The 21,989-nt window shown below is 36.5% G+C and overlaps 2 long non-coding RNA genes across 5 annotated transcripts; one reads left to right on the top strand and one right to left on the bottom strand.

Moving 5' to 3' along the window:
• Window positions 1-1,715: 1,715 nt before the first annotated feature.
• LOC121049321 lies at window positions 1,716-3,583 on the bottom strand. The gene is made up of 4 exons (XR_005799544.1): window positions 3,461-3,583; window positions 3,292-3,345; window positions 2,258-2,314; window positions 1,716-1,901 (listed from the first exon to the last, which is right to left on the bottom strand). It is a non-coding gene; the product is annotated as an uncharacterized LOC121049321 (long non-coding RNA).
• Window positions 3,584-10,570: 6,987 nt separating this feature from the next.
• On the top strand, window positions 10,571-15,826 carry LOC112202696. Of its 4 annotated transcripts, XR_002937525.2 has the most exons (6): window positions 10,571-11,240; window positions 11,686-11,831; window positions 12,614-12,689; window positions 12,790-12,882; window positions 15,141-15,422; window positions 15,657-15,826. It is a non-coding gene; the product is annotated as an uncharacterized LOC112202696 (long non-coding RNA). The 4 variants fall into 4 exon arrangements; XR_005800278.1 differs by lacking the exon at window positions 15,141-15,422 and having other exon boundaries at window positions 10,573-11,240; XR_002937526.2 differs by lacking the exon at window positions 15,657-15,826 and having other exon boundaries at window positions 10,573-11,240; window positions 15,199-15,650.
• The last annotated feature ends 6,163 nt before the right edge of the window (window positions 15,827-21,989 follow it).

Below are 21,989 nucleotides of genomic sequence, written 5' to 3'. Positions count from 1 at the left end.
AGTGGAAGGATTTGGTTGAACCTAGAATCAAGAAGATTATTGACACGATTGGTCAAAGGGCAACATTATATCGAGCACACAAGTAAGAGGAATTCATATTCCAAATAATTGGAGGTAGGGACAGTGGCAGCAAGCATGCAGTAGACTTGGGCTTTCATACTTGCACTTGTAAGAGGTAACAACTAAGTGGGATACCATGTGTTCATGCCATCTATGCAACAAGGTTCAAGAAACAGGAAGCTGCCTTATACTGTGATGACTACCTCATGCCCTCAACCTATTTGGAGTCATACAACCCCTTAATCTATCCTATAGCAGGCAAAGAGAATTGGGAACCTATTTACTACCCAATTGCACCTCCAATTTACAAACAACAGCCTAGTAGGCTTAAAATGAAAAGGTTGAAGGAACCAGAGAGAAGAAACAGACCACAGTCCCACCTGCACCTAAAGAGGGTAAATTGCCTAGAACTGGTATCAAAATTTCATGCAAAGTATGTGGGAAGGGAGGACACAACAAGCTAGTTGTCCAATCACTCAAGCAGCAAAGACAGAAGCATCAGTAAGTACTTGATATCGAGCTTAACATCACTTTTTAAATTGGCCATTAGCACTTTTTACTTTGTTTACTAACTTTTTCTTTAAAAATTCAACAGGGAGAAGGTTCATCAAATGGACCAAATATTGGTAACAAAAGGAAGAGAACCAACAACAAGGTATGTTTTAAATTGAACTATTTGTGACTATTGTGATATTGAAATTGTAATTATAGTAAATGTTTTGTTTATTTGTTTTGGATATTATTATGTAGCCCAAAAGAGCATATCTTACAAAGGGGTGTTCTAATTTGAAAAAGCAAATCATAAGGTCAAGGAAGGCATGGAAGAAGGTCAAGGATGCTATTGGTGGTACTTTTGGTGTCAATACCAATGCATCAACCTCACAAACAATGCAGCAACCTCCTACTCAAAGCAGCCAAAATCCTGCTACAAGAGGTGCACAGAAGAAATCATCCCAGCCTATGCAACCAAGGCAAGATTCCTCTGATTGGGCGGTTTTTAAACCTAAACCTGTTGAGTTTGCAGTTTCTTGGCCTATTTTGATTGCAAAACTTTGGAATCTTTGAAAAAGAAGTTTCAGTTATGGTAGCTTTAAACTCTTGGATTTCAGTTTAAGTTGAGGTTGTGTATTATGTGCTGCTGGACAAATTATGCATCATGGAACAATATTTATTTTGATCTGCCATGATTTTTGCTTGTAAGAACTGATGTGCTAATTGAATGGGTGTTTTGGTTGAATTTTATTATGGTATATGTGTTTTCATTAGATACAGTTTCTTAGTTTTCTTTCAATGTTGATTTTAATGGAGAGGGTACTTAACCCATTTGATCAGGTTCTTTAATTACTGGAAAATGGACTGATATGATGTTATGTTGCTAAAGATAATTTGGAGGGAAAGTTGTGTAGCAAATGAATTTTGGAGGGAAATTAGTAGTTGGGAGAAGCTAAGGGTCATTTAGGTCATTTGCTAACCTTCAAATATATACTTTCCATCAATGACATCAGCAACACCTTTACTCTCTCTCTTACTCACTCATGGATCTTCATTAACTAGAAAATATACCCACGCTTTGCTGTGGAATTTATAGTTACAGATGAGTTTGGCGGATGTGAAACTCCTTTAACTTAGATACCAGGATTTTTATGAGGCATGCAGGGAAAAATTCCAGAGGAATTGTTTTTATTGAAATTATGTTGTGAAGTGAGGTACATCTTGGCCAAAATTTTGTATTACAATGTATAAATTGAATTGAAGTATGCTCCTGAAATAGCTATTGAGGTGAGGTATAATTAAAAGTTAATGGAGTTCTGTTTTGAATGGATGGAATTTTGTCTGCAGTCCTGCAAAATGTTTGTAGAATTAGTAAGAATAGCATTATATGTGGATTGAAAAGCGAATGCAGATAAACAACTACAATTGAATTAACCAGAGTTTTGCTGCAATTGAACACATACAATGCCTTGATTTTTTACATTAGTTAGATGCTAGAGCACAATAATTAACGGTTTAATGCTAAGAAATTAGCTGATCGTTGAGGAAGAATCCCAAGGAGGCAGGGACTTTCCTCATCAACATAATTTACCTAGCGTGTTATGCATACAGATTGATCTGCAATCCTAGTTGATTGAAAATTTTAAACAATTAAAAAAAAAAATTGTAAATAAGATACTCAAGTAATAGGATTTTAGTTCATTACCTGTGGTAGCATATAGTGAGTTGTAATGCACTTTGTTGCAAAAGTTGAGCCAAAGCTCTGAAAAACAACAGAAAAGGGTGGTGGACAATGTGAAGATTATTCAAAAAACTACTATAGATAAAGAATTTGAAACATTCAAAATAGAGCTGAGGCTGCATACAAATAAATGAAAAGAAGTATTGAGTGAAAAAGAAAAGAAACGAAATCCCCCTCACTATTGTTCTTCAGATATCAATAGTACTATATTACAGACCTGTATGTGAAACCAAAACCTCATACCAAGTGAGACTTTGCAGTTCAGACCAAGTATTTATGATCACTGATGCTAACTCATTAATTATGGTTGACCGTTTCCTCACTTCTTATCATTAAGATCATCTAAATTATACATTCACAAATAAATCGTTCAAGTGACGAAGAAAATATGTTTCTTCACAAAATGAGCACAGAAAGTCCATGAATCTCCCTTCAGCTAACTAACTATGCTACTGTCCCAACTATCTGATACAACCCAGTATTTGCTCCAGAAAATCCAAATTAGAAAATAGAAAGTGAAGAAATAACTGTGGTATCATGATGTCTTAATGTATTACCCAACTAATATTTCTGTGAAGGCTGATTACTATAGTTATAGCTGCATTTCAATTTCAGTTTGAGCTTTCTAAGAACAGAAATAACAAATTAATTTCAGCAATCCACCATTATAGGCATATAGTAGTCATACTTGAATGAAGTTAAAAAATTGAGTGGTGAAAAGTTAAACAAAATAATCAAATCAAAACTAAAAAAAACGCATTACAGTTCCTCTTTTGTGCACTGATACTTGGCTACAATAGTGCTTGTAAAACAACAAAATTTAGTTGTATCAAGATTGTAAACAACATCAGAATAGAAAGCCGAACTGCACAGCAAAAATCGAGCACCAGATCAAACCGAAAACCTATAACAACACAATATTCAGATCCAAGTACAATCGACCGTGAGAATCGTGCAACAAAATTATCAAATCAAAGCTTCAAGTTCTGGAATCTTACCGATTTCAATCCCTATTCTTCTTTCGTAGATATTCCAGGGAACAAAATTTAGAACTGCGAAACACAACCAAACAACAAATCAAACCCAAAACCCAATTCCACCCAAAAACAACAAAAACGCAACCCCGAAAATGTAAACAAATGAAAGCTTCAAACTTTAGAATCTTACCGATTTCAATCCCTCTTCTTCTCCTTTCTACGACCAGCTTCAAACCTTGGAACCTTACTGATTTCAATCCCTCTTCTTCTCTTTTCTACCACACCAGCATAACCTGTTCCAACCCTTGAAAACACGCCCAGCTAATTACCGACTTTCTTTTTCACCATTGAAATTGTCGTAGAAAATCAGGGGCAGAACAGTCACTCCACTGTTACATGAACATGTGTGAACAGTTAACTCATCTTTCATATATAGTATAACTAGAAAATTGGCCCATGCTTTGCCACAGGTTTTGTTCTTGTAAATGAATTAGAAGGATCAAATAAAGGGAGGCTATGGATGGGAGATCATGGCTGTGTGCATATCAAACAAAGTCCAGACACTGAATAACAAAACTATTAAAAGATAGCAGCTTGTAATTAAAAACAATTGAAGGGTAAAAATGTCTTTTCATATATATGGCAGACGCGTAATTATGGTGGAAGACCAAGGGTAAAATCGTTAGTTGACTGTTATATGAACAATTGTGAATAGCAAACTCATCTTTCATATATAGTATAATTAGTTCTTTCTCCTTTTAGATTTTTATGGGCGGGTGGAATTCGTGGTGCCTTATCAACTAAGCAACAACATAACAGCATGGAGGGATTTGATCGCAATCTAATTATGACTTTTTTCGTTGGTTCGTTGAAACTAGCTAGGCTCTCTAACAGCAGTCCATGAGAGAATCACCAACACGAAATCATATTAGCATTGGAAAGCATGAAAATAGAAGTTGATTAAGTCCTACCATACATCTAGAAAAATTAAAGTAGATATAAGCATGCTCAAAACATAAAATTTGCATTCATCAATCATCAAAATTAGTTATAAATCATTGAGATTAAGCTAGGTCTAAACTGCTAAACCCTATCCCTAGATTAGTCAACTACTCACTACCCATACATATTACACCTCCCATAATACGAAATAACGTAAGACAGAAGAAGAGAATGGTAAGGAACCCTATGATTGGATCGCACAAGTCGGAGGCAATTATAAGCCATATGGATTAAAAGACTTCTACACACTAGTTCCCTTTGTATGCTCACATACATTATTCATCCTCATTCAAACTCGAAATGCCATCACAATTTGAAATATTCAGAGTATCACCCCCGAAAAGTTGCTAATCTCTCTCCTTTAATGTAATCATGTGATTTCGCCTTGCTAACAATTAATGTATTCCCAGAAAAACTCTTTTCCTAGTTTGAATCTTCCGCCTTGTCCATGTCAACATCACTAGATACTAGTCATACTACCATTTCAATTATGCTGTTTCGTCACTTCCATCGGTACATCGTCCACGTCCATCATTCCACGTTCAAATTTCTCCCTTTTTTGGATGTAACTAGACTCTTTCTATTTTGGTACTCGAATGGACCATCCACATGAACTTGCGAATAGATTGAATTTCTTTCCTATTAAATGGCTATCAGGGTCAATTCAAAACACATGCATCGATGGCTAAAGTCCTCCACTACCCAAACCTCACCTCTTTGATGATTCATTCCTTGTGCAGCTTACATACAGAGTTAACATGATCTAAAGTACCTCAACAAGAGCAAAAATAAGGTAGATCCTCATACTCCAAGATGAACTTCTATAGCTGTAATCTCATTGTCATCGAACACCTACTCATCTCTTCAACGACTGTGAAACTGATAAACAACTCGGATCTTCAAAAACCTCCTGAACAATTCTCATTTATGCCACCTTCAGTTGGGTAGAAAATGCCCAATTGTCTTCCCATTCCCTTTGTGATTTTAGGTGTAAGCTATGCTGAAGCAATAACCTTAACCTAAATAAAAAAAGGTTGTGCTTGTAAAGGCATAGTCACCAGATTTGTCTTCACATCAGTCAACACTAATAAGGCATGATCAAACATCTAAGGGCTACCCCTTATTACATTCCCTCGATCTGCATCCAAAGAGAAAGAAAACACCAATCAATATGAACATTCCCACTAAAAGATTTTAAGATCTCCTCATATGGCTCATAAATGATTCAAAATATTCTTCAAATATTCAAAATTGAAGCGTTTATTTGTCAATAGCCAAAACTAGTCCAAACTAGTGAGCCACAAGACATCAACATCTGTTGAATCGATCTTCAATCCGAATAATGTTTATCTCATCCTCATCAGTCAATGTGAGTTTCCCCACTATTTAACAGTTTTAACTATAGGTTCTTCCATTGGCACGCTCAACTTGTGCTAAAACTCCACCCCGCCTCAGTAATCGAAAACCCACCACATAAACCATGGAAGTGATTCAACCGTTAAGAGGCATTATGTTAAGTTACGAAAACTGCCAAATCCTAATTCTAGACCCCTACAAGAGAGAAGGGATTATTGTTAATTCCTATAACAATTTCAATACATGTATATAGTTTTGTTATTTATTTATTTTTTGTGTAGGCATAATAAAATTAAAATAAATTAAAAATCTGTCTAGACTCAACCTCACCACCCACTTATAGCCTGGTGAAAACATTTGATCTAATATTTAATGAAGACATCATCCAATCCATGAAATGTTATGCCCCGTACATAGATTTACTGGTTTACTAGTCATTTGAAGGGTAAATGATTAAAATATTTACTTTTACTTTCATTTCGAAAATTTTGGGGAAACTCCAAAGTTGACTATTATTTAATTCATTTTTCGAGAGGAAACTTCCTTCAAGAAAAGAGTAGAGGGCTTTAAACCGAATCTGTAGACATGTGGTATGCTAAAAATAGAAGTCGTATGAGTAAAATACAGTCTACAGAAGTTTAATTATTTTGTCAGAGTTTTGGAAGCAAATTTGACAATTTCCTTCACTAGAATAGGAGAGACCCTTAGAATTTTTCTGTGTGTGTGTTGGGGGGGGGGGGGGGGGGGTTCCTCTCTTTCTCAGGCCGTATACCCAAAGAGAGACTCAATCGGGCTGAAACTCCAATTTTCTGGCCACCTCAAATGATGCCACTGTCTGTGTTTTGTAGCCAGCAGTTCGCTAATCTTTGTGGTGTGCATCATTTAACTTGAATCAGTTGGAGGAGATGAAATCGAGGGTTTAAAGATTTTGGCCCCAAAATATTTCAAGGTAATTTCCAGCAAATTTGTCAGAAATTGGACTTCATTGCAGTTTTAAGAATGGATGGGGTTGTTGTAAGGAACATTTTGGCATAGGTGTTGTTGAACAATTTGGGTTTTGGTTTGGTGGTGCGTGGGGGTGCGTGCTGCCGTTTTCGGGCTTATGTTGAAGCCCATTAGGAAGGGCACAAAGTTAGAAATCCGTAGGTGTAATTGGTTCAATGATTTTTTATCGTTTAAGTATTGATCGAAAATTACGTAGTTTCAGGATTTTCGGGTTTTGATTCTTGAAAATCCAACCGTTGGGTCGTCGTGATTTTTCATTAGGTCATTAGAATTATCGAGTTGACAAAATTCTAGAAGTTTGAGTCGATTCTGATATGAGTTCGAATTTTCAGAATTTTCGATGAATTATTAAATAGGGGTTTCAAGGTTTCGTTTAAATTAGAATTTAATTGAATACTATTTAATTTTTGAATAGAGTGTCTGATTGAGTGTTAATTATGATTTGCGGTCTCTTTAAATGTGAAGTCACACTTCATTTACGATTTGCAATAAATATTTGAATTTTTGTCTTATTTGTGATCTTTAATTCCCGATGAATATTATGAATTTGAGCTTGAGTGTGATTTGGGAATAAATACAATGGATTCAGTATTTGTTATGTTTTTTGGATTATTGTAGGATCGTGGATGTTATAATTATTAATTGATTTATTTTATGTCTGTGATTGTAATAATTGTTTTTGTTGGATGTATTATGTGATTGGAGACACTAAGAGAGAGAGAGAGGGGATTGACTAGTGGTCTCAACTTGTGCCACTAGAAGAGAGGGATGTGATACGCTAAAAGCAAGCGCATAATTTAACCCTGAAATGTCATCGTTAGTATATAGTAAATAGGGATCGTTCTATTCCTGGGATTGAGGGTACACCTGTAATTGAAAAAATAAATTAATAAAAGTAAAAAGTATTAATTACAAAAATAAAACAAAGAATAAAAATATATACAAATGAACACAAAAGGGGGTTTTAGGATTATTAAATTAAAAACTAAAATAAATAAAATAAAGAAAATGTAAAAAACATATATACACGGGTGGAATGAGAGAACAAAGATCAAAACCGAAACTATGATCAAATTCAATTAAATCTAAATATTGTTCATCTAAGTCATGAGAAAGAGTTGATCATGTGAAACATTCGAAAGCAAATGAATTCCCATTTTTTACTTTTCAATGCTAATTAACCTAAGCGAAAGCACCTAGATTAATCCTATCAAACATGCAATCAAACCCTAGAAAGCTAGTCAATCATGTCATGTTTAACGCATTACACATAGAGAAAGGCTATCAACTCAAGTGTACAACTTAGTATGGAAAAGTCCACCTAATTGCAATTCTCTTTAATTAAATTCGATCTTTGTACAAAACCTTTACTACTTTGATTCAAGTTTACACAAAACGAAAAGTCGATTTCATGCTCTTAAACCTAGCATCATTCATATCAAAACCCTAAGTGTTTGCAACCACATAAGATTAAAATACAAAAGTTATCTATAACGCAAATTTAATTAAACAAACTCACATAAGCAACTCTCGAATCACAATATATGAATCTAAAAATTCTCAATTAATCATAAAATTCCAGAAATTAATATTTGTTCAAACACATATGTCAACTAGTTCATAACCAACGAAATTCAAAGCAAAGGTTACAAAGGAGAATCGGATTACACCGTGAGATGGGGATGGTGATGAACGATTGATGTGGTGGTCTCTTGAATCTCGAAAGCAAGCTTCAAGGTTGGAGATGGATGATGGATTCTCACGGCTATGCTTCTTCTCCCTTGGCCTTGCTTGAACTCGTGGAGATGACTAGAGGATGGAGAAACTCACGGCTATGCTAAGAAGATTTTCTGATTTTTTTCTAAAGTGTAAATTGTATGGGGGAGAGGAACCCTTCTCAACGTCAAAGAGGTGGGTATATATAGGAGCATGGCTAGGGTTCACAAAGCAATCAGAATTTTCCACATAGCTTCAACCAATGATAATTCGCCAAGTAAGCTTGTGATGTGGTCCAACCAATCATAGAATGCCAAGTAAGCCTTGTGATGTGTTCCAACCAATCATAATTCTCTAAAATACCTCCCTAATATTTAATTGCCGAATTTCCTTGAAATTATTCTGATTTTCTTCATGAATTTCGGCCAACATTCCTTTAGGGAACTTAGGGATGAATCTAGACGCCTTTTGAGCTTTTCCTTGGTGCACACATATTTTCCTTCCATAAATATCTCCCTTGAATCTCTCTTTGCGTCATCTCCTTGATTATTTCTGATTTTTCACGTTGGCAATCACACCAAATTATTCATCCAACAATATTTCTTCCTTAAAAGTCTCCCAAAAATATCTCCTTTGAATCCTCAATCAATCATCTTTAATTCCCACGTTGTCACCTTGTTTTTCCTTAAGTATTACACGGCAAATTTAATCCCCAAGGAAAATATATTTTCCTTTTTTTTAAAAAACTCTTCCTTGATTCTCTCCTTGCCATGTCATCTTCATGAAGCTTCTCGTTCCATTTATGAACTCAATTCAGCTTATTTATTCCAAAAACCTGAAAATAGAAGCTTTCTAAAATAAGAAATGGAAACTTTCTTAAACTAAAATGGAAACTTTCTAAAAATGGAAAATAGAAACTACAAAACGGAAACTTTCTACAATTAGGAACTTTCCCATTCGAAGAATGGAAACTTTCCTAAACAGAGTTTTATTAAGGAAATAACGCAGAAAATATAGGGAAATAACAGTTAAAACATCGCATTAAAATGCTCCTATCAGGATGTACTGGTTGTCATAGCTAGAGATGAGGCACTAGAATAGAATGGATGGACTGGTGGTTGATATTGTTATTGAGGCACTAGGAGAGAATGGATGAACTGGTGGCCATTATGATTGTTGATTTGAGATATGTATATTATGATTATGTGTTATGATATGTATTTTAAGATTGAGATCTAAGGGGCTGTACCCATTTAATATTTTAGTGGGAGTGGTGGTTATTGTTGGGAGCTGGTAGACTCCAGAAGTTATGGTTGGACTTGTGTTACTAGGAGTGTTTAATTAGTTCATTCTTGTAGGTATGGGTAGCCCATATTTAGGGGAAATCTTGCCAAATTTTCTGTAGAATTTTTCATAAGATGTGACCCGTAGGGCTATTTCGGATTTCAGAGTGAAATTCGATGCAGGTCTTGTCATGAAATCATGCTACATGATTTAAAATATCTTATTGGTGGATTCCTTTTATGCATATTGACCATTTTAAGCTCTTCGCACTCCATTTAGGGGTTTGATCTTATGGTGTGAGTGCGTGATTTCAAGATTTTTCATAATCGAAATTCCTGGCTCAAATAAATCTTTTTTTAGTACGTAGCTTCTTCGGGAATTCTTTTTGCTTAGGAATTCCTTACATCACTTGGTTACTTACACTACTACAAAAATTGAATCAGACGACACCTCTCACACGGCGTATCATATTTTTCCGTTGTCTGATATATTTTTATTTTTTCGGACGTCGTTTTTATAAAATCTGTCATCTGATATGGGCTTATGAATTAGTTCAGAAGGCGTTTAAGGACAGATGCGTTGTGTGATGCTTAAAAAATTTAGCGGCAAGTTTCCCATCGTGTAAGTGGTGCTAAACCCCATCTCAAACCCCAAATTTTCCCCCAACATCTATTAATCATACAACGAAAAATAATAAAACTATGGTCTGATCAATATGTTTGGCTGAAGGAGGGAGATTTCTCACCACCATTTTTCTCTACCTCCCCAAAGAGGGAAGTCAAATTGATTGGAGACAAATCTCAAATTTAAAATAGTTGCATTCAGACCACATTTTTATAAAATCTTGTTGTGTGAGTCTTTGTCCAAATTAATATAGCCGGGCTTGAAGCCCTAGCACTAGAGCAAAAGAATAACAAAAATACTCACAGCTCCTCAATCTCTCGACAGTGCCTCACTCTCTCTCTCGACAACTATCAGTGCCTCCTCACTTCAACCATATCTCTCTGTTCTACATGATGTCGAAATCCATCAGATCAAAACCTAGACCTCTCTCCTCTCTGCTCTTTCCCTACAGCCAAAACCTCACTCTCCCAAATCCACTCTCTTCTTCGACAAACCCCAACCAAAGCTCTTTCTCTTTGACAAATCCCGACCAAAACCATCTCTCCCTCTAGCTAGGTTATTCAATATGGGAAATAGTGAAGGGAAGAAAACCTAATGGGTAGCCTCTAGGGTTCTTCAGATCTTTCAGCGATGGTGATTGTTGCTTTCGTCGGTGGTTACAACTTTGAAAGCAAGTGCAGAGGGTTCAGGGCTTACCAATTTTGAACGCAAACCTAGAGTTGAGGGATTTTTTTTTTGGTATCTCAATTCAGTCTCCTCTCTTATTGAACCCTATTCAACGGCCGGGTAACTGGTGTTGAGCTAATTCCTTTATGCTTTGTTGTTTTTTAGGCTGAGTATCTTGGTGAGTTTTATGAGTATCTCAAGGGCTTGAATCTTGCTAGAACTTTTCAGTTTCCAACATGGCGGATCTCAGCCCCAGGTCTGAGATCTCATTCCTGCAGACCTCTTTGTGCGATGCCTTCGCTGCTTGTTTAGCCAAGGTATCCATTGTCCTTCCCATTATATCTAAATTTCACTTCTTTTTTGTTGATTGTGGTTTATAGTTGTGAAATTTGCTTATCTGGGTCGGCGGTTTGATTATCATTTAGCTTAAATTTATGTACCATTTAGCTTCAACAGTGCATTTTCTTACTTGGGTTATGCTGAATTTTGTGTTGAGCAATCCAGAGTTTACATGATGTCAATACATCTTCAGTTTTATGGGTTTATGTTCTAAATTAGTTGAAGTTAAACTTTAGGGCCTGGTTTGATGCATCTGGAAATTGCATAATGATTCCCTTGAATTTCAGTGGCAATTGTATTCTAGTTGCTTAACAAATCTAATAGGACTTATATAGCAAGCTCACTCTCTATTTTGTACTGGTGTTAAAAAAGATGTCTACATGATATCCGACTAAGTCTAATGCAGAAATCAAACTTATGCAGGACACGTCCATCCATCAGACATTGGCAAATAATATACCATACACCCAAACTACCTAGTTCACTATGGCAATGCATAAACTAATTCTGAACATATAACATGCTGAACTAGTTCATTTTCTAGAAACTGAAGCATCGGGCTCTCGGATGTGAGTTTATTTGCTTGTTTTTGATTTGCTTTTCTTTCTATTCTTGTTGTTTGTTTGTCATTTGGCTTTCAGGAGAATTGCTGCTTACATCTTTTTCTTTTTAAGTTGAATATTAGCTAAATTTGGTAAAGCTGGAAAGGGGTAACTGATTAGACCCATGAAAGGCTGCAATTGAAAAGTATATTTCTGTGAAATCTATCTCAGGTGCTTCAAGTATGGAACTTTATTCTGTCCGGGCCCTAATTTACACTTATTGTTTGACATCTAATTGACTTGGACTTTGGGGGTTTTTAGTTGTGCTTGTTATTTTGTTATTCTATTTTATCAAAGTTGATCTTTTTATTTTTATTTTTTTTTATTTCCTTTTAACATCAATTTGATCAATTAATTTCTAGATTGCAATACTAGTGGAGATTGAGGTTGTCTTTAATTGAAATTAAAATTCCAATATGTTGTTCATGTACTTTGGACTCGAGTACAGTTGGAGTGGCAATTGAAACTCCTAAGATTCTTGATTGATTATCTATTTGATTGTTAAGTATATATGAAATTTCTTGTTCACCAATCTCGTAAGTTCCATTTTGTGTTGAACATAGAATTCTCTGTAATGCTTGTGGATAATTTTCTGTTGAACTTAGAAAAAAATTCATGCCCACTTGGCCCCATGTCTATACTAGTTGAATTGATGGTACAAAGTTTATAGCAATTGGTAAGTTGTTTTTGGCTGTGATGGTAAATTGTGTGTTACATTAAGTTTAGTTGTCTTTTTGTTCATTTTGCAGCCTACCACAGAAAATGGCACGCTGAATTTCTGGTATTGCTGCTTGTCCCAATCGAACTGCAATATCGGTTAATCGGGTTAGTGAGTCTTTTTCTTCCTATGTTCAGGTTAGTCATTGTAAACTGTCCTACACCATTGTTATTTGTATTTAATCTTTTCTTGGACATAATGCTTTAGGAGGTTATCGTTTGGAACAAACAGCCGCAAAAGCTTATGATATAACAAAACTCAAGCACGTGAGTAAACAAAAATATGTTACTGACTGAGAAGGTAATCTAAGTAGCTCTAATTCTAGCATATATAGTACTATCTAGGGCTGGGATTGGGCCCGGCCCGTGTAAAATTTATAGAGCCCGGACCAGGACCGAAATTTTCGGGCCGGGCCTAAATAATATTTTTTCAGTTTTAGGACCGAGTTGGGCCCGGACTGTTTTTTTCGGGCCGGGTTTTCGGGCCCAAAAGGCTAACAAAAAAAAAGGAAAAGAAAACAACAGATCTTGCTCCGAAGCCACAGCTCAGCTTTGTCCTCCAATCGGCATAGCTACAGAAAAAGTGAAAAACTAGAGAGAGACCGAGAGAGAGAGAGAGAGAAATTTCTTGGATCAGATCTACAATTGATCTTATGGGGAAGGAGGGCTAGGGACTAGGGAGAGAAGAGAAAAGAAAAGAAAAAAAAGACAATGGACTGAAAAAAAGAGAAGAATAATAAGATAAGAAGAGAGAAGAAAAAAAAATTAGTGGGGAGGGAGGAACAAGAAGAGACGGGAAAGAATGAAGAAAGAAGAAAGATGAAAGAAGAAAGAATAAAGAAGAGAGAGAAGAAGAGAGTCCAGATTCGAAGAGAGTAAAAAACATGAGTAATTGAAGAGAAAGAAGAGAGAGAAGAAGAGAGTCCAGAAAGGAGGAAGAGAGAGAAGAAGAGAGTCCAGAAAGGAGGAAGAGAGGAGAATAAAAAAGTAAAAAATTAAACAACTCTGAAGAGAGAGAAGAAGAGAGTCCAGAAAAAGAGGAAGAGAGGAGAATAAAAAAGTAAAAACCTAAACAACTAAGAAGACAGAGAAGAAGAGAGTCCAGAAAAAGAGGGAGAGAGAATAATAAAAAATTAAACAAATATACTCACTATACATCAGTTCGGGCCTTCGGGCTTTTTTTTTTTTTACTTTTAAGGACCGAGCCCAGCCCGTTATATAATGTTTTCGGGCCGGGTCTTAAAAAATTGTCAAATTTTTTTAAAGGGCCCGGACCGTTCGGGCCGGTCCCGGGTCGGTTCCGGGCCGGGTTTCGGGTTTTCGGGCTAAATTCCCAGCCCTAGTACTATCGCCTTCAAACAATATATCTAAGTTGTGTGCTTGGAGTTGATACCTATTTGACATGCTATTTTTTATTATTTTTTTATCAGGAAAGATTATTGCCTCCACTTATCCACCTATTTACATTACAATCAGATTGATTTCATTTTTATTGCACAAAAAATTCATGCAAGGTTCAATACCATGTTGTTACTTCCATTGAATACTGTATTTAAGTGTTTACATTCCACAATTTATTTTATTCTCTTCAGTATTATGAATCCATGCTTTACTTACTGCTATTTGCTTTGTATAATGTATGTAATTTCGTGCCTTGCACTTTTTGATTGATATTAATGTAAATATTTGTGATTTCTTGCAGAAAATTACATACTCATCTATAGTTTTTCACTTTGGAATCAATTTGTATAGTATTTCCACTCTTCGAATAATATTATGACAATCATTTTTAACTGATGGTAGATAGTGATCATGGACTAATTGCTTCTGTGCTAATAACTCTGTTTTTGGCAACTAATTTATGTAGAAAAATTGAACTACAGAAAGACCTGCAATACATAAGTTTGATGATTATTCAATGTCTTGGATCAAGTGAAGCTTGCAAAAATCAAAAAGCAAATTACTTTGTTAACTTGGGACACCAATAGAGAATGAGTCATAGTAGCTAAAATTGTCTTCTTTTTCAATATAATTAGGATAGACATGTCTAGTTTATTACCTTTTTTTCACAACTGCCATATAACTTTTGGTTTTTGGTTTCTCTTCTTTTTACTAAGACCTGTCTTCATGTATTTATGTGCATCTACTTCGTATAAGTTATTTTGGCTGACGGAGTCTTCAATATCAGTTGCTTTCTTAGTTGATTAACATAAACATTCTGCTATGCATGTTTGGTGCTATCTTGAGTGATATTCTCCATCAAATTAAGACGAGGAAGCCTTGTCTACCGCAACATGTGGTGCTTGTTTGGGCTATCAAAAAATCAAATAAGCTCTCTTCTTTCAATAGTTGACATGGGGTCTATGGATTTTTCTGATGGATTGAATATTGAATGTTTAAATATTTAGTCACGTTACTTCCAGGCTGAGAAATAATGCCCATTTAGCTTCCTTTATATGTCAGAAGAATTCCTTCTTTCTTTAATGTGTTTTTGAGCAAGTGGTTTCTTGTATCTTCCTGCATTGCAAGTACATGCTGATGAAATGTCACATGCAGCAGAAAGTAAAGCCAATTTGAGTTATATTCAATGCGCTTATTACTGCATGTGGTCAATCAGGAGCAGTTGACCGCGCTTTTGATGTCTTAGAAGAAATGAAGGCAGAGACGACACAACCTATAGAACCTGATCACACAACTGGGATAATGAAGATGAGCTCGACAAGATCACACAGCCTATAGCACTATATCTTTTTCTTCAGCTAATCTGGGCTCTGTGGAGGCAGTAATCTTTTTGATAGCGCAGCTGCTTTACATATCTTAGCTTCCACATGCATGTGATGGGTTAGTGCTTGTAAGAATTATGTCATTCCAAATGATGCATGCATTACGGCTATCTGTTCCCTTAAATTTGGTGAAACATGGAGCACTTAAAGAAGCTTTAGATATAGTCCAGTTTGTTGTTTCCTTTCCTAAATGACGCATTTCCTTTCCTAAATGATGAGAACATGTATAAATTTAGTATTTCATTGACCACATATGTGAATAAGTATGTTGTTTCCTTTTTTCTAATCTCAGGTACATGATCCTAGGATTGACTGGTGGGAAAGAGTATAATTGAATTGCAGTGTTTCTGTTTTGGCATTTGTACCCCTCAGTGAACTATTGATCCATATGCAACTGGAAGTATAGAAAGAGACCAAAAAGCTCCTACAGAAGCTTCTAAAGCTAGACTCCAATGAGGCCATGAAAGCAGCAAAACTTGACTCCTTAAGAAAATTTCTAGATGTATATTGCTAGGAGAGTAGTATTAGATGTATTCCTTTTGTAGATGAAAGATTACGTTTGCACAATTTATTTTGGTGCATGATGTGAATTATAAAAATTTCTTCTATATATTGATTAGCTACTTTGTTAATTTGATCATTTTTTATTTCAGTTTCACCATAAACAATGCATTGAATCATTCTATTAGGACAACAATAACCACAAAAAAAACTGTCGTATGTGCACAATATTCACAATGACCCAAAAAAATAAAAACTGTCGTATGTGCACAATATTCACAATGACCCAAAAAAATAAAAACTGTCGTCTGTGTTTAAAATAGATAATGGATATTTTGAAAAACAGTTGTTTGAATGAAAGTCACACAACAGGTATAAAATAAAGCGACATCTGAATTGCCATCATACAACAGTTTCTAAAGTAACCCGTCGTCTGAAGAATAGTCACGTAACAACTAATGCTATCGACAGGCTGCCGACATGCTGCCGAGCCCTGGACACGACGGTTCCCTACAACTGACCTTCATCAGACGGCGCCTCGATATACGACGGTTTGCCTCCATATCAGACGACGGTTTTTAGCCGTTGTCTGATTCAATTTTTGTAGTAGTGTTAAATTTGCCGACATGCTGCCGAGCCCTGGACACGACGGTTCCCTAAAACTGACCTTCATCAAACGGCGCCTCGATATATGACAGTTTGCCTCCATATCAGACGACGGTTTTTAGCCGTCGTCTGATTCAATTTTTGTAGTAGTGTTAAATTTGCGCATTTTTATCGATCTTGTCTACTCATTTAATGGGAAAAACATAATAAATCATATGTGTAAAAGTAAATGGGAATTGGTTTACTCATTTAATTTCATAGTCCCTTTATATAGGGATAGAATTACAACGGAAATATCAATTACAATAATGATAGTAAATGCTGATTGAGCTGTAATTGCAATTCCTTGATTCACTCTTCGTCAGTTACTTTGACGAAGGCACATAATATGCTTTTCCTTTAACACTCCCCCTTGTGCCAAGTCAAAGACGAAATGGTGCAGGAATTGTTGCCTCACTAAAACCTTGCCAAGTAACAATAAAAACCCTGTGGGACAAAAAAATACACCTTGGTCGAAGGAAAAGAGCACAACGCACCTATTATATTTGTGGATGATATGTGTGTGTTAGACTCCCTCTAACGTCTACACCTCCCCCTGATCCTTAAATTAATCAAGGGAGCTTGGAAAGTCTTCGCATTCATATGTTTTTCACATGTTTCTCAAATATGGCCTTAGGCAATGATTTGGTGAACAAATCTGCCACATTCTCCTCAGACCTTACTTGATTCACTTGAATCTTGAGGAAAGCCTGTTGTTGCTGATTGTTGAAAAACTTTGGTGATATGTGTTTTGTATTATCACCCTTGATATAACCTAGCTTTATCTGTTCGATGTAAGCTGCATTATCTTCATAAATGCAAGTAGGCTCTTTAGTGGTAGAACTCAAACCACTAGTCCCTCAAATATGTGTAATGATAGCTCTTAACCATACACATTCAAGAACCGCCTCATGTAGAGAAATGATCTCTGAGTGGTTCGAGGAGGTAGCCAAAAGGGTTTGCTTGGTTGATCTCCAAGATATCAGCGTGTTCCCAATGGTAAATACATAACCAATTTAGGAACGACCTTTATGTGGGTCAGCAAAACCAACCATGTAACGTCCCGTATCTTAATTTACCCGTTTACTAGTCATTTGGACGGTAAACGACAACTATTTTCACTTTTACTATCGTTTCGGTACTTTTAGTGACCCTAAAAGTTGATTTTTTGTTCGAGTCAAAATTTGTGAAAATTTCCTTCATGAAAGTTGTAGAGGACGTTAAGCCGAGTGTGTGCATATGTGGTACGTAAAAATCGGAGTTCGTATGTGAAAGTTATAAGTGAAAAGGTGAATTTACTGTTCATGGTAACTCTCTCTATATAAGGAAACTTACCGAGGTAAGTTCCCATTTCAGAACTTACCTGACCCTCTCTCTCTCCTCTCCCTCTTCCCCCGCGTCGCCCTCCCTTTTTCTTTTTCCGATTTCTTCACCGTCCGGCGTCCGATTGATGTGATTCCAGTTGTCCTTGGACCGTCTCTTCCTCCTCTATACGATGGTATCAGTGGGTATCGGTGATTTGGTCGGAAAACCCCGAATTTATTTATGCAATCATTGTTACTGTAGCAATTTGCTTCTCCGGTGAAATTCTCCAGTTTTCGGCTATCTCCGGCGGTGAAATTGTTCTATTAGGAGCGCCTCGAGTCACTGATCATCTTCCCTCAAGACTTCTAGCTGAAATTTCCACGTTTGGAAGGTGAATTTGAAGGATTTCCAAATTGGTGGGTTTGGAGATTTCCAGGTTTGTGTTCATCGGCAAAATTGGAGCACTTCAAGGTATTTTCTCACTTGGTCACAGTCATGAAAAATGCTTAGAATGTTGAGATAATTATGTGGTTGAAATTTGGTGGCCGGAGGAGGAGTTGGCCACCTCATGAACAGTGTCATGCGTGAACAGTGCGGTACATGAACAGTGGTGGCGTTTAAACAGTAATTTAAATTCTATTTTTTTTAGCTAGTTAAATCCTATAATTTTTGTAGAGGTTGAATATGTGAATTTGGTTAGAATTGGAGAAGTTTTTAATCGATTATGAATTTCTGGAAATTTAAGATTTTGATTATCGATTTACGAGAATCCGACCGTCAGATATCTCTTGGTTCTGACTTGGAACCTTTAAGATAACGAATTGGTATTAGTGGTAGAATGTGGGTTGAATCCGAGAAGAATTGGAGAGATGATTTATGAGGATTCGATTTTGAGAATCATGTTTAAATTGTCGAATTGTCGCTTACGGAATATAATTGTGTACAGGGAGACGTACCAAGCTTTTGCTCGATGAAGGAACTCGTATACGTGATTGTCGGAATAGTATTGTGAGTGGACCTTTGCTTTTAAATAAGGATGCATGCAAATGTTTTCCCGAATTAATTAATTATTTACTTAGTTAATTCCATGTTATTATGTTTCGCTTTCGGGAAATGATTTAGCGACTTATATTATTGTTTTATTTATCGAGCATATTATTTTAAATTTCGGATTATTCCATAACTTATTTGGTTAATGCTTCTAGTATGATTTCGATTCTAAATTTTCTATGCTCGATTCGGATAACATTGTTATTGTATGTTTTTCTTTGACAAATCATTTTTCGTGGTAACTTCCGGAATTTTTTTATTATAATTAATTATCGATTCTTGAGATTTTAAGAGAGATTCGGAAATGGATTTGGATTATATGATTATTTGAAATTATGATTTATGTGATTATTTGACGAATTATTTATTTCCGAGGTGATTTTCGGAATTATACTTTTTAGTTATATTTCTATTCGTCGATTGGAGATTTTTAAAGGATTTTCGAAATGGGATTTCGAATTTTTGAAATGGGATTTCGATGGAGTTATATTTCTTATTTATTTATCGACCTTCGGTTTTGGCATTGGGAATGCCTTGATGATGATCTTGGAATTGGTTTTGTTTCGATTTATGGAGATTATGTTTTATTATTTTCTCTCCTATTTATTTTTGAACTTGAGATTATCTTGGCGTGTGGGACACGTCGTTGGAAATTCATTTGCAAGAGATGGGGAAGCCTTATGTATTTATGTATTTACTTGGTTTTCGGATTTCTTTTGCGATACTTTGGGTGACTTATCATTGCTAGCTTTGATCTTCCGCCTTTGTGGTGAGGTGATGGGATCACCGAAGCCCTCCGCCTTTGTGGGGCTGGTTACTGTCTCTGTGACAGTAATTCTGAAGCCCAGTATCCTATCGCTACACTTAGTGGCGTAAGGGTATATTACGAGAGTAATGGGAGTACTTTAGCCTGGGAGGCTATCACCCGAGCCTGGGAGGCTCATTCCCCGACTCATTGTATTATTGCTGGGCTAGCGGGGTCTATTCCGATTTTCACTGTAGCCAGCGGGGCTGGTCTTATTTCTTTTCTTGAGAAACGAGATTTCCGTTTTTCATTTTAATTTTTGAATGTTGTGACTAGCAAGGCTAGTCAGTGTATCATTTTGAAATTCTTGGTTTTAAAGCTAAATGTGTTTTCTTATTGCTGCATGCATCGGGTTTTTAAAGAAATAAACGTGGGAAGTATGAAATCTTTTTCTTTTTAATTTGTATATTTTTGTCCACTCACGCTAACGTTTTTACGTACTTTCCCCTGGGCCCTTCAGTTTTCAAATGCCCAGTTTGCAGGCGAAATTAGATGAGGTCGGGCGTACATGGAGTCGAGGCATAGCCAACAGCATTGCTTCCGCGTACTCATTCTATTTCTGTGTTCTTTGTTACCTAATGGAATAGTATTGCTTTGATAACCTGTGAAATTAATCTTGTAATGTGGGTTGAGACTGTTATTTGTGAAATTGGAGTTGTGATTTGGGGAGCAGGTGGCTCCAGGAGGATAAGGATGGGTTGATTTAGAAGTGTAAATTTTCTTTCTACAGGTTTTGGGTAGTTCATTTTAGGAGAAGTTCTGCCAAATTTTTGAAAGAATTTCTTCTAAGGTGGACCCCGCAGGGCCACTTCAGATTTCAGGGTGAAATCCGGGGCGGGTCCTGTCAAACCAAAACATCATTTGGGGTTTTCGGTGTAGTGAGTTGTGCTTTTCGAGCTAAATCTAGTTAACAAGTTCACTGAGAATGCAATGTCTGGTCGAGTGCATTGGGTTAAGAACAATAATGCGCCTATTGCACTTAGATAAGGAATTTCCGCTCCCAACACCTCTTCGTCATCTTCTTTTTGATGAAAAAATGGATCTTTCTTTGCATCCAAACTTCGATCAATCATGGGAGTGCTAGCAGGATGCGCTTTGTCTATGTTAAATCACCTGAGAATCTCTTGGACATACGCAGATTGGTGGAATAGTATTCCACAAACTCGGTGGTCTAGTTCAAGGCCAAGATAAAATCGAGTTTTCCCAAGATCCTTCATCTCAAATTCGGATTTCAAGTAGCTCGCGGTTTCTCTTATTTCATCAAGAGTACCTATTATGTTCATATCATCGACATATACAGCTACAATTGCAAATCCAGAGCTTGTTTTCTTTATGAATACACAGGGGCATAACTCGTTGTTCTTATATCCCTTCCCAATCAAGTAGTCACTTAGATGACTATACCACATCCGCCCGGATTGTTTCAATCCATAAAGTGAGCGTTTCAACCTAATTGCAGACGCACTCCTTGGTTTAGAGTCACTTGACTTGGGTAATGTAAGGCCATCAGGCACTTTCATATAATATATATATCTGAATCAAGATCCCTATAGAGATATGCAGTAACTGTATCCATGAGCTGCATTTCCAGTCCTTCGGAAACTACCAAGCTAACTAAGTAGCGGAACATTATAACTTCCATTACGAGAGAGTATGTCTCCACGTAGTCAATTCTTGGGCATTGTGAGAAACCTTGCGCCACAAGGCGAGCCTTGTACCTCAGAACTTCATTCTTCTCATCACGCTTTCTGACAAAGACTCATTTATGTCCTACAAACTTTACACTTCGTGGGGTTAGCACTACCGGACCAAATACCTATCTCTTTGCCAGAGAATCTAGTTCTGCCTGGATTGCTTCTTTCCATTTAGGCGAATCTTCTATTTGTTGACATTTTGCAATAGAGCGTGGTTCGATATTATCGTGCTCTATGATTTCTTGAGCAACAATGTATGCAAATACATCATCAATGTGTATGGAAGATCTTTCCATCAACTCATACGCACTCTCATAATCCATTGAGATTTCTTTGTTCTCTGGAATCATTTCAAACATCGGAGCGTCCTTCAATATTGATTCATGGACATAACTATAATAAGAGACAATCTCATGAGAGGGATTCTCTATATTGATGATTAATGGATCGGTTTGTGTCTTACTCACCATCTTCTTCCTTAGGTGAGTGTTGATCAGTTGAACCAAGTGGCCTCCCCCTCTTCCTTTGGGGAGCCACGGCCTCAACCACACCTTTATAAGTGTGGTTGTAGTGTCTCTATCTGCGGTGTCTTGCCCCTCGTTGGGGACTTCTAACATTACAGGCA

Source organism: Rosa chinensis, chromosome 5, assembly GCF_002994745.2.
Source record: "Rosa chinensis cultivar Old Blush chromosome 5, RchiOBHm-V2, whole genome shotgun sequence".
Classification (NCBI taxonomy): domain Eukaryota; kingdom Viridiplantae; phylum Streptophyta; class Magnoliopsida; order Rosales; family Rosaceae; genus Rosa; species Rosa chinensis.
Note: the sequence above shows the minus strand (reverse complement) of the source record. Positions and strands in the feature narration are given on the sequence as shown.